Below are 15,006 nucleotides of genomic sequence, written 5' to 3'. Positions count from 1 at the left end.
TAAACCAACTGAGCCACCCAGGCACCCTGGTAAAAAAGGAGTTTTAAGACTTAGTTGTGATAGGTTAATTCTAATAATCATAAAATGAATTTCCGTCATTACTAAATGATTTTTGTGTCTATTTAGTTTGAGTCAACATAGGTATGGTTATATTTATTGATAATCTCTCTATGTACTAGTTATTTTATTTGTACTACGTGTCACTTATTCCTATCAGCACTATAGAAGTCAACTTTATTCCCATTTATTTTATTGAGAAGAAACGGATTTTCAATAAATTGAGCAGTTGAGTAACTGCTTCATGGAAATTCATTCAGATTCAAACTGGAGGCAGTCTTTCTCAATTTTTTGCTCTTGCTAATTAGCCAAAGTATACGTTCAATTCGTATCTATTTTTCATTGATTCGTCCATAAAACATTGTTATAGATAGTTGATAGCTTAATATAAACCAAAGAAGTGTTAAATGAAAACAGTAGTACAACTCAAGCTCCACTTTAAAATATAAATATATACACATGGACATACGAAAAATGTTTGAAATGATATACATTCTTGAATGGTGAAATTGTGAATGACTTTTATTCTAATGTACTCTTTCTTATTTTGTAAAATACATAAAATGAGTATTTCTCAATTTGTAACTACAAAAAATGGGACTTTTTTTTTACAAATATGAAGTTGCTTCTTATTTTTAAATAGAGCGTATCAGTCTCCTTGATCACTTTAGGGGAGTGCATTTTATATTGAGCTTTTATTTATTTATTTATTTATTTATTTATTTATTTATTTAAAGAGGGAGAGAGAGTGGGGGAGTGGGGGGAAGGGCAGAGGAAGAGAGAGAATCTTAAGCAGGCTCCATGCCCAGCATGGGGTTTCACGTGGAGCTCCCCATAGGGCTCGATCTCACAACCCTGAGATTGTGACCTGAGCCAAAAGATTAACAGACTGAGATACCCAGGGGCTCCCGCTTTTAAATGAACCCTCATTCACTTTACATTTTGCCTTTCCAAGACTGATAGAAAAAGCAAATTGATTTCTCCTAAAATTCCACTAGGTGCTGCTACAGTGGAATGAATTTTTTTTTTTAATCCACTGGTTCTCAAACTTTTGATCCTGTTTTGTAGTTCAAGGTATGATTCCCTTCCCCCCATCAATCTCTTCATCTATTAAATATATATTAATATATATTATAAAGAGACCATTTTTTATATTATCATTTGGCATACATCAATGAATTTTTAATTATATTTTCATTGATGTATGCCAAATGATAATATAAACAATGGCCTCTTACACACATTAAACAGACATACATCCAACTCTCATAATTGTGAGGACCTTGGAGATAGCTGGAGTTATCTGGACCATGTTTTGTGAAGCATAATTTACAATACAATGCTTTAAGAAATTTGGATCAGTAATTTTCCAATTACCAGCAGTTTCCCACTTTCAGATATTCAGCTACAGTAATCCAAAATTATGGCACACTGATGATTACAAGCATATAATTATGTATGACATTTAGAGTAGTCTGTGCAAAAATCCTAGTTGTTCTGGCCCAGAGACGCTTTATCAATGAGGCTCAGGAAATTTCCCCCTTTGCTGTACATTTGTCTCCCAGTGATCTCTCTGGCTCATGGTTTCAGACATCACACAATTATCTCGTGCTAATATATACTCTTCATCTTTGTTCCTGGTAATACTATCAATAATGCAAGTGAACTTTAATGCCATTACTTGTAGTATTGTGCCATCAGATAGATTTGGCAACTAAAAAGTATGTCAGGTTTTATTACTTGTGAATAAATGTATGTAGTGTCTATAAAAGGCTGATGGGCTGGTAGCCTGAATAATGACTTCCAACCATCCACATCCTAATCCCTGGAAACTGAGAATGTTATCTAACATGACAAAAGGGACTTTGCAGATGTGATTAAATTAAGGCTCTTAAGATGGGGAGACTCTTCTGGATTATCAGGGTGGGCTTGATTTAATTACAGCAGCCCTCATAGGAGAGACACAGGAGGAGTCAAGGTCAGAGAAGGCTATATGAATGGAAGCAGAGACTGGAGTGATGCTTTGAAGAGGAAGGAAGGGGCCACAGCCAAAGAACACAGGTTAGAAGCTGAAAAACACAAGAGACCAAAGGCTCTCTTAAGAGCTTCCAGAATAAAGCAGCCCTGCAAACACCTCCACTTTAGCCCAGTAAAATCGATTTTAGACTTCTGGCCTCCAGAAATGTATGAGAATAAATTTGTGCTGTTTTAAGTTAGTGGCAACTGGTCACAATGGCAATAGGAAACTGATATATTTACATATCTGACTCTTCCTTGGTTACCTACCCCTATTAATATAGCATTGCTGTATCAAAATCCTAACTGCCTATTTTACTATAACACACAAATTGTAATACATTGGAAAAATATGTGCTACTTCTGGTGCATTTATTAACTAGTTCAATATTTCTGGAAGAAGGTTTAGCAACATGTATCAAGATATTTTAAAATGTTCATACGCTTTGGGGCACCTGGGTGGCTAAGTTGGTTGAGTGCCCGGCTCTTGATTTGGCTCAGGTCACGATCTCAGGGTCATGACCTCAGGGTTGTGAGATGGAGCCCCAAGTGGGGCTCCGCACTCAGTGTGGAGTCTGCTTGAGATTCTTTCTCTCTCCCTCCGTCCCTCCCCCAGCCCGTGCTCTCTCTCTCTCAAATAAATTAATTAATTAATAATTAATTTAAAAAAATGTTTTCCTCTTTAAGCCAGTAAGGCTAGATATCTAAAGAAATAGCCATAAATACATAAAAAGACCTAGGTACAGAATGAGCATTATGAGGACATAATAAAGATTAGAGGAGATATTAATAAAATAGAAAAATAAAAGAGAAAACAAACAAAATAAACTCCCCACTTTCAATAATGAATACAACAGTGTGGCAGAAGATCAACAAGAAAATTAAAACATGAACATATTATAACTCAACTAGACCAAATAGATATCTATAAAACAATCCACCCAACAACAGCAGAATACATATTCTTCAAATGTATGTGTGTGGATTATGTCTTTCTTAGAAAGACACAAACTATCAAAACTGAAGCAAAAAGAAATAGAAAAATATGAATAGACCTAGAGTAAATAAAAAGACTGAATTAGTAGTCAAAAAATGTCTCATGGGGTGCTTGCCTGGCTCAGTCAGTAGAGCAAGTCACTCTTGATCTTGAGGTCATGAGTTCAAGCCCCACTTGAGAGATTAGTCAAAAAAAAAAAACCAAAAAACACATTTTTTTTTTTAACTGTCTCACAAAGAAAAGCTCAGAATCCCATCCAAAACCAACAGAACACACATTCTTCTCAAGTGAGCATGGCACATTCTCCAGGATAGATCATATGTTAGGCCACAAAATAAGTCTTAATAAATTTAAGAAGATTGAAATCATGTCAAACATGTTTTCTGGCCATAATGGTATGAAACTAGAAATCAAGTACAAGGAGAAAATTGGAAAATTCACAAGTATGTGGAGATTAAACAACATGCTACTGAACAACCCATGGGTCAAAGAAGACATTAAAAGAGAAATAAAAAAAATACCTTGAGACAAATGAAAAGGGACATACAACATACCCAAACTAACAAGATTCAGCAAAAGCAGTTCTAAGAGAGTTCATAGCTATAAATGCCTGCCTAAAGAAACAAGAAAAATCTCAAAGTATGTAACTTTACACCTCAAGGAACTAGAAAAGAGAACAAACTAAGCCCAAACTTAGCAGTTTTTTCTTTCTTTTCTCTTGTTTTAGATTCCACAGAGAAGTGATACTATGCAGAATTTGTCTTTCTCTGTGTGATTTATCTCATTTGACATAATGCCCTCTAGGTCTATCCATGTTGTTGGAAATGGCAGGATTTCTTTCTTTTTTATGGTTCAATAATATTCCATTGTGTATATATAAAATTTATACACATAAAATTTTTATGTAGCACAAACTTAAGCAAATTCTATTTTGAAGTACTATTTGAACTTGGTTGATTGCATAGTTGAGCTCCAGAACTAACTCAAAGGGCAAGGCTAGGTAAACACATGCCAGATTTGGTCTTTGGATATTTACAACACTGGATAGTGTCCTAAAGGCCACCACTGAATAAACAGACTGCAGATGCCTGATTACCTCATTCCTTCCAAAATCCTTACATAGTCATTTATTCCTAGTAAGACAATCTTATTCCCAAATAAGACAATCTGTATAAATGATTTTCATATGACAAAAAAATTATGTATTAACATTTATCTATGAAACGAGACAAACTGGCATTATTCATATTCTTAATCTGATGTTAGGTAGTAACTACAGAACAGGAAATGGCTTCCTTCATATAAAAGTCCTTTCTCAATCATCGCTCTGCTGCTGTCATTCTGTTTGTTGGGGATGAGAGACCCCTTAGGGAAGGAGTGTTAGTTATTCATACCATGAGCTATATAGATGTAGCTACTTCTGTTCATTTTACTTTTCCACCATACAGAAGCTCTTCCATGCAAAGACTTTTACATTTTCTAATGGATCTAATGTTAGCCGTACCAATGCTGCCATTTAAGGTATTAGAGGAGACAGCAAAATCTAGGTTGATAGACTCAGAATTTTTTAGAGCTTTAAAGTTTATACTTAACAAAGAATCTAGTCCAGTTCTTTCCTTTTTTTAAAAAAATATTTTATTTATTTATTTGAGAGAGAGTGAGAGAGAGCATGAGAGGGGAGAGGGTCAGAGGGAGAAGCAGACTCCCACTGAGCGGGGAACCTGATATGGGACTCGATCCTGGGACTCCAGGATCATGACCTGAGCTGAAGGCAGTTGCTTAACCAACTGAGCCACCCAGGCACCCCAGTTCTTTCCTTTTTTTAGATAGGAAGGGAGACTGAATGAGTCTCTGTCACTTAAGTTTTGAAATAAGCTGTTTGGGTTTAGTGCATCTAAAATAAGGTCTCACATGATCTCGCACAGTGCCTAGCACACAGATGTCACTTTACAAGTATTTGTAAGAGAAATTACTGCTGCTGGAAGATGTCAAAATGATGTCTCTCAAACCGACTGTCAATGTGTATTGACATAATATATGAAGTGCTTAGAATGATCTCTGGCACATGGTTAGCACGTATGTATGTAATAGAAAATCCCATTCCTAAGCTCAACATTCAATGAGCACGAAACTACATGGCAGTCATCTGTTCTGCATTCCAAGGATGCTGAATTGAGGCAAACATGATTTCTCAAGGAGGCAATGAGTTGAAGTTAGGATCTCAGTGTTAGTCACCCTTTTATGATCTGCATTATTTATCATAGTTATAATCTGCATCTGAAATTGGTGATTTTACTAAGAAAGAGCCATGAGGGTTAAGGTTATGAGTCAGTGTCCCTAAGAGATTTCATGATTCCTTCAACACATTGTAGTTTGCAAGTATTTTCTTTTTTTTTTTTTTTAAGTTTTATTTATTTAAGTAATCTCCATACCCAACATGGGGCTCAAACTCACAACCCCGAGATCAAAAGTCGCATGCTCCTCTGACTGAGCCAGCCAGGTGCCCCTGAACCATAGGAACTTTATAGCAAAAATTAACAATTTCCTCAATACGAAGCCTTTCAAATTTACCTCTGATCCATGTACGTACACCAGTGATTAAACTGTTGTTAAGAGATGTGAATGTACAATTTTGTGTTCTAATATTTTACTTAAGATTCTTTTTTTGGGGGGCGCCTGGGTGGCTCAGTCGTTAAGCGTCTGCCTTCGGCTCAGGTCATGATCCCAGGGTCTTGGGATTGAGTCCCGCATCGGGCTCCCTGCTCCGCGGGAGGCCTGTTTCTCCCCTCACACTCCCCCTGCTTGTGTTCCCTCTCTCGCTGTGTCTCTCTCTGTCAGATAAATAAATAAAATCTTAAAAAAAAAGATTCTTTTTTTTCCTTTTTTTAATTAACATATAATGTATTATTTGTTTCAGAGGTATAGGTCTGTGATTCATCAGTCTTACACAACACACAGCGTTCACCACAACACATACCTTCCCCAATGTCCATCATCCAGCCAGCCCATTCCACCCACTCCCCTCCACTCTAGCAATCCTCAATTTGTTTCTTGAGATTAAGAGTCTCTTATTGTTTGTCTCCCTCTCTGGTTTCGTCTTGTTTCATTTTTTCCTCTCTTCACCTGTCATCTTTTGCCTTGTTTCTTAAATTCCACAAATCAATGAGATCATATGATAATTGTCTTTCTCTGATTGACTTATTTCGCTGCAGCCATCAAAAAAAAAAAAAAAGAAATCTTGCCATTTGCAACGAAGTGGATGGAACTAGAGGGTATTATGCAAGTATTTTCTTGTGGGTCTCTTTGATGAAATGAGTTTAGGGTAACTTCAACAGCCAAAGAATGCCAATTATATATCTAAAGCTTTACAGAACAGGTCTCTGTGCCTAAATGAGTGGAATTCAGGCCACCAGATATTATGTTAATAAATGTGGACATAGGCCATTGTTATAATCACTTCCTTAACTGGAGTGTATTTTAACAGGACAGAATTAAAACTATCCACTGAGGATATGAATTCCTGCATTTAGGCTAAGTGGAACTTAGAAAAGCTAAATTTAGGTTTTTTTAAAGGTGAGATTATTGAGCAAATCTCTTTTGAATAGTTCAGCCAACTCCATGATATCTCCTTGATCAGTATAACAGCTCCTCAAGATGCAGGGCCAATATCATGCCAATTTTATAGTTATAAAATCTGTAGGTGGCGGAGATAAAATAGACTATCTTCAGTTAGTGATTCTCAAACTTGCTTTATCCTAAGAATCCCCCAGATGTCTGCTACAATCCATATTTCTAGACTTCTTCTCTGGAGGTTCTGATTAATAGGTCAGGATGGAGCTTGGAAATCTCTGTCTTTAACAAAACCCCAGGTAAATTGTTCTAATGTTTGGCCCAGCATGGGAAATACAATCATAATTATTATTTGTCAAGGAAAGAAGCACAGAAACTCTTATCTGGGTTAGAAATCATCAGGGCTTGCAAAACTTAGTCCACACCTAAAACTCAGCAACAGAATGTAGAACTTCCAAAGCCACCCACAACCACTAATACCTTAAAAGATTTATTTAGTTGGTTCAAGCTGTCAGGACTTGATGTTGTACCTCTTAAATAAAAGACTGCAACAGGCATGGACACTGGTAAGCAGGGGGTAAAGTCATGCTTTAACTCAAGAATAGGAAGTGAACAGAATCAAAGTACAGGTAAAGCTGATATTTTATCAAAGCTAAGATGTCATTGATTGTAAATGGCACCATTATTTTAGGTATCAGAAAGAAAAACATTACGATACAATGCTTTCTTATCACCCAAATACTTTATTTTATATTTATAGAAAGAGCTTTTTTAGACTTAGATATTTTTATCCTATACAACTCCATAACCCCTATGAATACATAAAATGGGAGATACTGTATTTCACTAAGTCTAAAACACATTTTTTTCTCACATTTTTACATTGCTGAAAGCCAGAGGTATATTCTAATCTGTGGTGCCATAACAATGCATCATAATTTAATGCATCTTTACTTTTATAATATGTATATATAAAATATTGTCTTACAATGTATGGCACCTTAGATTCAGTGAAAGGTGATATTAGCAATATATTTTGGCTCACGCATTCCTAAACTCTTCGCATCCAGCAACTCTTTAATTCAGAGTCATCCAGTCCACAGTTTTCCAACACAACAATTATCCCTTGTAGCGTCAAAATGCAGCATTTGTTAAAAGAATCCATGAAAGAACTAAGTCGCCATTGGTTCGGACTCTAAGCCAGGTTTACAATTAAATAGAACTACTTTATTTTGACATTGGAAATGTTGATAATTACATCTGATTCACCAATGCCCCCATCTCTTGCCCATGACCTTTTGGTCTCTACTCTCAATCTTTTGGTTGACAGGGGAGAAAAGATTACTCCAATTTTTTTTTTTACAATTTTTTTTAAGTAGGCCCCACACCCATCATGGGTCTTCACTTCATGACCCTGAGATCTAGAGCTGAGTGCTCTACCAACTGAGCCAGCCAAGAGCCCCAATATTACACCAATTGCAGCCTCTGTGGAAAACAGTTTGGCAGTTTCTCAAAAGGCTAAACAGAGACCTATATATGACTCAGAAAGTCCACACCTAGCTATATATCCAGAGGACCTAAAAGCAGGGACTCCAATATTTGTACACCTGTACTCATAGCAACAATAGCCAAAAAAGAGAAGCAACCTAAGATCTCATGGACAGAAGAATGGATAAAGAAAATGTAATATATACAAACAGTGGAATACTATTCATCCATAAAAAGTAATGCAATTTTAATATATGCTTCAATATGAATGGATTTTGAAAACATTATGTTGGAAAGCCTGGGTGGCTCAGTTGGTTAAGCGTGTGCCTTTGGCTCAGATCATGATCCTAGGGTCCTGGGATTGAGCCCCATGTCAGGCTCTTTGCTCAGTGGGGATCCCGCTTCTCCCTCTCCCTCTGCTCCCCTACTCACGCTCTCTTTCTTGTGCACGCATGCTCTCTCTCTACTTTAAATAAATAAATAAAATATTTTAAAAAGAAAAATTATGTTAAGTAAAATTAATCAGACACAGAGGGACAAATATTATGTGACTCCACTTATGTGAAGTACTAGAATAGGTAAGCTGATAGACACAGAAAGTAGAAGAGAGGTTGCCAGGGGTGGGAGGGAGGTTAATGGGTACAGAGTTTTGGTTGAGGATAATGAAAAAAGGCTTAGGTATAGAGAGTGGTGAATAACTTGTGAGTGTATTTAGTACCCCTTTATTGTAAACTTAATGAATGATTAAACTGATAAATATTTCCTTATAAATATTTTACCACAAAAAAGTTTGCACCACTCTTTTCGTCTCTGGCTTTGCTTCCAGGTCACCCACACTCCGTCTGCCAGTCTTCATCCTGGCCCTTTTGATGTCGGCCAGCAACACCTCTGTACCCCACCCGTGGCCAGACCAACAGCAATTGTCGGAGGCCATTTAGATACATCCCAGTGTCAGAGATGTAAAATGTGGGAAAATGCATACTTCAGCAACGAACCAAGGTTCAGGGATTTGGGATAGAGTTAGGTGTCACTGTTTAAAGTCAGAAAGGACAGTAGTAAGAATAGATACTGAATAGATCACTCATGTGATCCTGAGATCATTCATCTGGGGCGTAGAAAGCAAAGTAGCAGACACAAAATTAGCTGATTTAGATTAGTAGTCAGCTAAATTAGAGCTCAATGCCAGAGCCACAAAACAAAGAATGTGTGTAAGCGTTTTGGCACGTTAGGGTGAGGGTTAGGGTTAGGGTTTGGACTAGGATCAGGGTTCTCTTAGGGTTAGGGGTAGAGTTAGTAAAATATATACTATGAATATACATGAAATAAACAGATATTAAATATATACTAAAATAATAAATTTATTTATTATTATAATATAAATTAATAAATATAATATAAATTAATAAATTAAACAAATAATAGACAATAAACAGAAGGATGCTTATTTCTTATCCTAAATTTTTATTTCCTTATACTATACTTTCACATACATTATCTCATTTGATTTGAGTCCCTGTGGTAAAAATGATCCCCGTTCAGCGAGGAGGAAAGCTACGGCTTGCAGCTCAGCACTTCCTTAGCAGCACATATCTGGTGAGAAGCAGAATCAGATTCTAACTCTTATGCACCTCCAATGCCCAGGGCTTCTCAGCTTTACCACAGGAAATACTGTATCATCTGCTATCGTTGAATATGAGAACCATTATGTGATTTAGTTCTCTGAGCCCAGATGAACAAAAGATATGCACTTGAGTAAGTAGAGATATTCTAGAATTCATCCTTGGCTGTTGGATTTTCAACTTAATTAAGTCAATTACCAATGTCCCATTAGGAGTGGTCTAAATGATCACAGTGTTCCTAATATGCCAACCGCTCAGATAGGCAGATATGTAATGTCAAGAAATGGATTTAGTCACCTTGCTCAGCACTGAAGAGCTGAGTGGCATCAGGTTTCATAGCAATAACCTCTTGAGGACCAGTTTTCTCCTTTCTAAAGAGGGATAATATTACCCACATTGTGGCACTGTTGTGAAATTGGAAATAATGTGTGTAAAATATCTAGCACAGTATCTGGGGAAATGGTAGGTATTAGTAACAATATTTACTCAATGGTTTTATCTTTACTCATAATGAGACTACATTGACCCAGTCAATTCTATATTAAAATAATCTGCTTCCCACAATTTAAATTCATATGAAAAATAATTGTACATTTGGTGCAACATAGCATGGTGGTTAAGTCTTAATTATAAATAATCTTAACTGGACTAATTACCAGCTGTGTGATGTTAGGCAAGTTACTTAACTTGCTACTCAGTTTCCTCAAAATAACATGGGAATAACAGAATCTATCTTGTAGGATTGAGGTGAAAATACGTGAGTTAACATTTGTTTTGTTTTGTTTTTTTTCATTTTAATTCCAGTATAATTAACATACAATGTTATATTAGTTTCAGGTGTATAATATAGTGATTCAATAATTCTAAACATTACTTTTACATGGAGCTGTCTAGTTTTCCGAACACCATTTGTTGAAGAGACAGTCTTTTTCCCATTGTATACTCTTTCCCAAATGAGTTAACTTTTGTAAAGAGCTTAGAATATTGCTGGCACATAGTAGGGGTATGTAAGTCTTTGTTTAAATAAACAAACTTTTCTATAGGCTTTAACACATGTCATTTTCAAATAAATGATTGACAGCAATAAGTGAGATAATATTCCTAACAAGGGGAACAATTTTTACTTTACTAATCCACATGATTCTTAATGCACAGCTAAAGAATGGCATGCATGGTTCAGAAATGAAGAAATAAGTACCAGTTTACACACCTAAATAAGCGCCTAGTTCACGGATACGGGGATGCTTGACTGAGGGAGAAGCTAGGTCCTTTATGACCTTTCCTATTCTGCAGAAGGTGTATACCATGAATCTTTCCCCCAAGTCCAGCCCAGAGGTACCTGCAGCCATTTATCAGAGTCACAGAGCAAGGGATAAGGGAAACACCTAGTGCATTTGAGGGTCACCAGACATTATGAAGGTAATCCCCAGAGCCCCCAAATACCACCACCATGGTCTCCAGTCAGAATGGGGCTTATGGAAATCAGGTGATAGATGAAGTCTTCACCCAAGTCCATTTAACAGTGCATCTGATGAGATAGAAGACTGATCCTATGGTCATTTCCTTACTTCACAGAATATATAATGCAGTTAAAGATATTTAGTATCTAGCAGAATCCCCATATCATTTACAACGCATGGAGTAAGTGCTATTATACTAGAAAAGCAAATAGAGGTCCTTGAAACTGACCACCTTGCTACCCCCCCCCCCCACTGTCTTTGTTCTACTATCCTCAAGAGGGTCAAACAAAAGCAGTCCCACATCTCTAGGTACCTGCAGAGGTTGGGGCTATTTAACTTACTCCTTCAGTTAGCAAAAGCCAAATGAGTATTAGAAGATGACTGCGGGTTATTGCAAACTCAATTTTCTGGATGTGGTATCTTAACTGGAACAAATAAACATTGTGCTATTGACATTAAAAACAGGCTCTCCAATTTTTATCAGTGAAGATAATCAGACCCAGTTTGCCTTTACTCAGCAAGAGATTGCGATCTTCCACTGTCGTGCAAACTCCCCTCCTTTCTTGTATAATGTAGCCCAGAGATCTTGATCATCTTAATGTGCAAGACTGGTTAGGCAGACAGGGTTCTGGCCAGAAACAGATGGCATACTCATATTCGACAATTTAGGAAAGTTTAATAAAGGGACTGTTTACAACAGTGAGGGGATGGGAAACACAAAGTCATTACCACCCTTAGATTCTGTACCGGGTTGAATGGTGTCTGCCCCAAATCCCTGTCCTTCTGGAATCTCAGAATATGAACTTATTTGGAAAGAGAGTCTTTGTAGATACAATCAAGTTAAGATGAGATCATACTTGCTTAGGGTAGAATCTAACCCAGTATGACTGGTGTCCTTCTGAGAAGAAAGCACTGAGGGGCAAACAGAGAGGTCAGGGAGATGGCCACATAATTCTGGAGGCAGACATGGGAGCGATGCAGCTACAAAGCAGGAATACCAGAGACGGTCGCAAGGACCTCACACTAGAAAGAAGCATGAAACAGATTTTCCCTCAGAGACTCTCAAAAAGCAACCGATCCTGCCTATACTTGGATTCTGGATTTCTACCTCCAGAACTGTGAGAATAAATTTCTCATATTTCATCCAGCGGGTGTGGTACTTTGTTACAGCAGCCCGAGCAAACCAGTAGGGACCTGAATGGACAAGGAGTGGGTAGTTACGGAAACTCGGAGGGAGTAGCTATAGGGGGAGGAAAGGGCGCCCTTCGATAAAGGGGTGCAGCCAATTTGCTGCAACACCATGGGAAGGGAGAATAAGACTTTGACCACAAACTCTCCCCATCTCTGGTCAGTGCCCCCAGCCAAGCAGAACTGGGAGCCAGAGGGCAAGGAGCATATTGGGGAAATCAATCAGTCAGCCTCATGCCACACAAATGGGAGAGAAGAGTGGAGGCTGCACATCTAAGGTGGAAATGGAAAATATTCTGCACCGGGTATAAGATGCTAATTGTGGAACTCTGGCTAAATTTTTTGATGTGAAAAATGGTATTGTAGTAATGTAGGAAGAAAGAAAGAAAACATGCACATTATTTACCAGCAAAATATGATCTATAAAAGTATTCTTTAAAATATTTCAGTTTAGGGGCGTGTGGGTGGCTCAGTCAGTTAAATGTTGGCCTTTGGCTCTGGTCATGATCCCAGAGTCCTGGGATCGAGCCCCATGTTCAGCAGGGAGTCTGCTTCTTCCTCTCCCTCTGCCCCTCGCCCCATTCATGCTCTCTCTCAAATAAATAAAATCTTAAAAAAAAAAATTCAGCTTATTAAAGAAGTGGGAGAGATAGACAAGACAAGATTGTCAAAATGGCACCGATTGCCGAAACAGGCTGTACATTAATACTCACTGTTATTGTCTCAGTCTGCGAAATTTTCCATGATAAATATTACATTGAAAATTTTAAAATAAGGTTTCCCAAGCAATGTAGGAAAAATCTGTGCTTCAGTGGAAAACTACGCATTGTGTGGACTCTAGATGACACCCTCTGGATTATTGGATTCTGATTTTATCTGAGCTATGTCACAACTTTATAAATTGTATGTAACTGATAGCAGGACAAGTAACTCTTGTCTAAGAACATGTAAATTCTGTCCTACCTGTTAGAGTTTCAAATGGCCTCCCTCCCTCACTGTGAAAGCAGTTAGTCTTGCTCCTGTTTGCACATTCATTTCAACATTTTTTATTCTGTATGAATGTATGCTGTTTTGATGTCTCCTTTGAACCTGTTATAACATCTCCCTGGTTCCCTGCTCACAAGTTAAATAAAAGTTCTAACACATGTTCACTTTTATGTCTGCTGGAGTCATAATTTTACCCCTTCTTGAAAGTTATCTCTTAGCAGTGTAGTATTTATGTCTTTCTTGTGAAGCTGAAAGTAAAATAAATGAATTGGTATACTTATGAATGATTGTGTGTTAATGAATAATTAATTGTAAAATAATTTCAGAGTAAATTGTAAGCTAGTTGTACAAATGTTAACAAACTTTTCCTCCATAATTTTGTTTCTCATACCATTAATTCCAAAAACCCTCTTGGAATCTTTGTACCAGAGGTCTAGATGGATTTTCAGTAAACATGAGAGCTCACTAAAGTGAAATATGGGCATAGCAAGTTTGAAAACACTTCAAAACAAAAACTGAGTCACATCTCCTGAAAATCTGTTTAAGAAATCCAAAATTTTAATACAGACCCAAGATACATTGTTGAAAGACACAAGCACGGTCTGCATTATTTAACAACAAATAATCAAGTTTTAGGGCAGGAGTCTCACCTTCTATGTCTACACCACTGCTCCAATTTCTTTTCTTTCTCTTTCCTTTAACTTTGCCATCTTTTCTTCAACGGAACTAACTGCAGACACTGGAACTTCTCCACATTTTGTTACAGATATCCACTGCTACCAATTGTCACCTCTTGAATATTTAGGAGCCATTTCTCCTGGTCATCTAGGCTCTATGTTGTTCCATTTTCACCGAGTTTAATGGCAATCAATCGGTCACTGTTCTTTTGTGTTTGTCTTATAAGAGTTTCACAGATGCAGAAATAACACATTTGGACGTCATGCCCACACATGGCACACCTCCAAAAAAGGATACTACAGCTATGTCCATGATCTCTTGCTGAATTTTCTGCCCACTCTCAAAAAAGCAGATGCTGATTTCTAAGAATAAGTAGAAAAATGTGTTGAAAAAATTTTGGAGAAGAACATGCTGTATATATGTTCTTAATTCACTTTTAAACACTTTAGACTACTAGAGAAGACTGGCTTCCCTTGTATTTGTATTATCCAGAGCTCTGAGTAAAGCTTTGCATGATCTACCCCTTCCTCACCTCTTCCGGGTGTTCATTCAAACATCCCATTGAGGTGCTATCCCCCTTCATCGCTTTGTTTCCCCATAGCAATGATCACCATCTCTCATGCCATATTTTATCACTTTTTTTAAATCTTGTTTATTGCCTGTCTCCCTCCACAAGAATGAAAAGTCCCTGAAGACAGGTGTTTCTGCTTTGTTCACAGGTGTACCCTCTGCACCTTGAACAAAGTCTGGAAACAGTAGCAATTCAGTAACTATTCTTTTAATGAAGGAAATGCCAGTCCTTCTCACCACTCTCTCTTTTTTCTTTTTAAAGATTTTTTAAATTTATTTATTCGACAGAGAGAGAGAGACAGCGAGAGAGGGAACACAAGCAGGGGGAGTGGGAGAGGGAGAAGCAGGCTCCCTGCCAAGCAGAGAGCCCGATGTG

This window comes from Phoca vitulina, unplaced genomic scaffold (assembly GCF_004348235.1).
Source record: "Phoca vitulina isolate PV1807 unplaced genomic scaffold, GSC_HSeal_1.0 scaffold25, whole genome shotgun sequence".
Taxonomy (NCBI): domain Eukaryota; kingdom Metazoa; phylum Chordata; class Mammalia; order Carnivora; family Phocidae; genus Phoca; species Phoca vitulina.
This window is presented reverse-complemented; position numbering follows the sequence as displayed.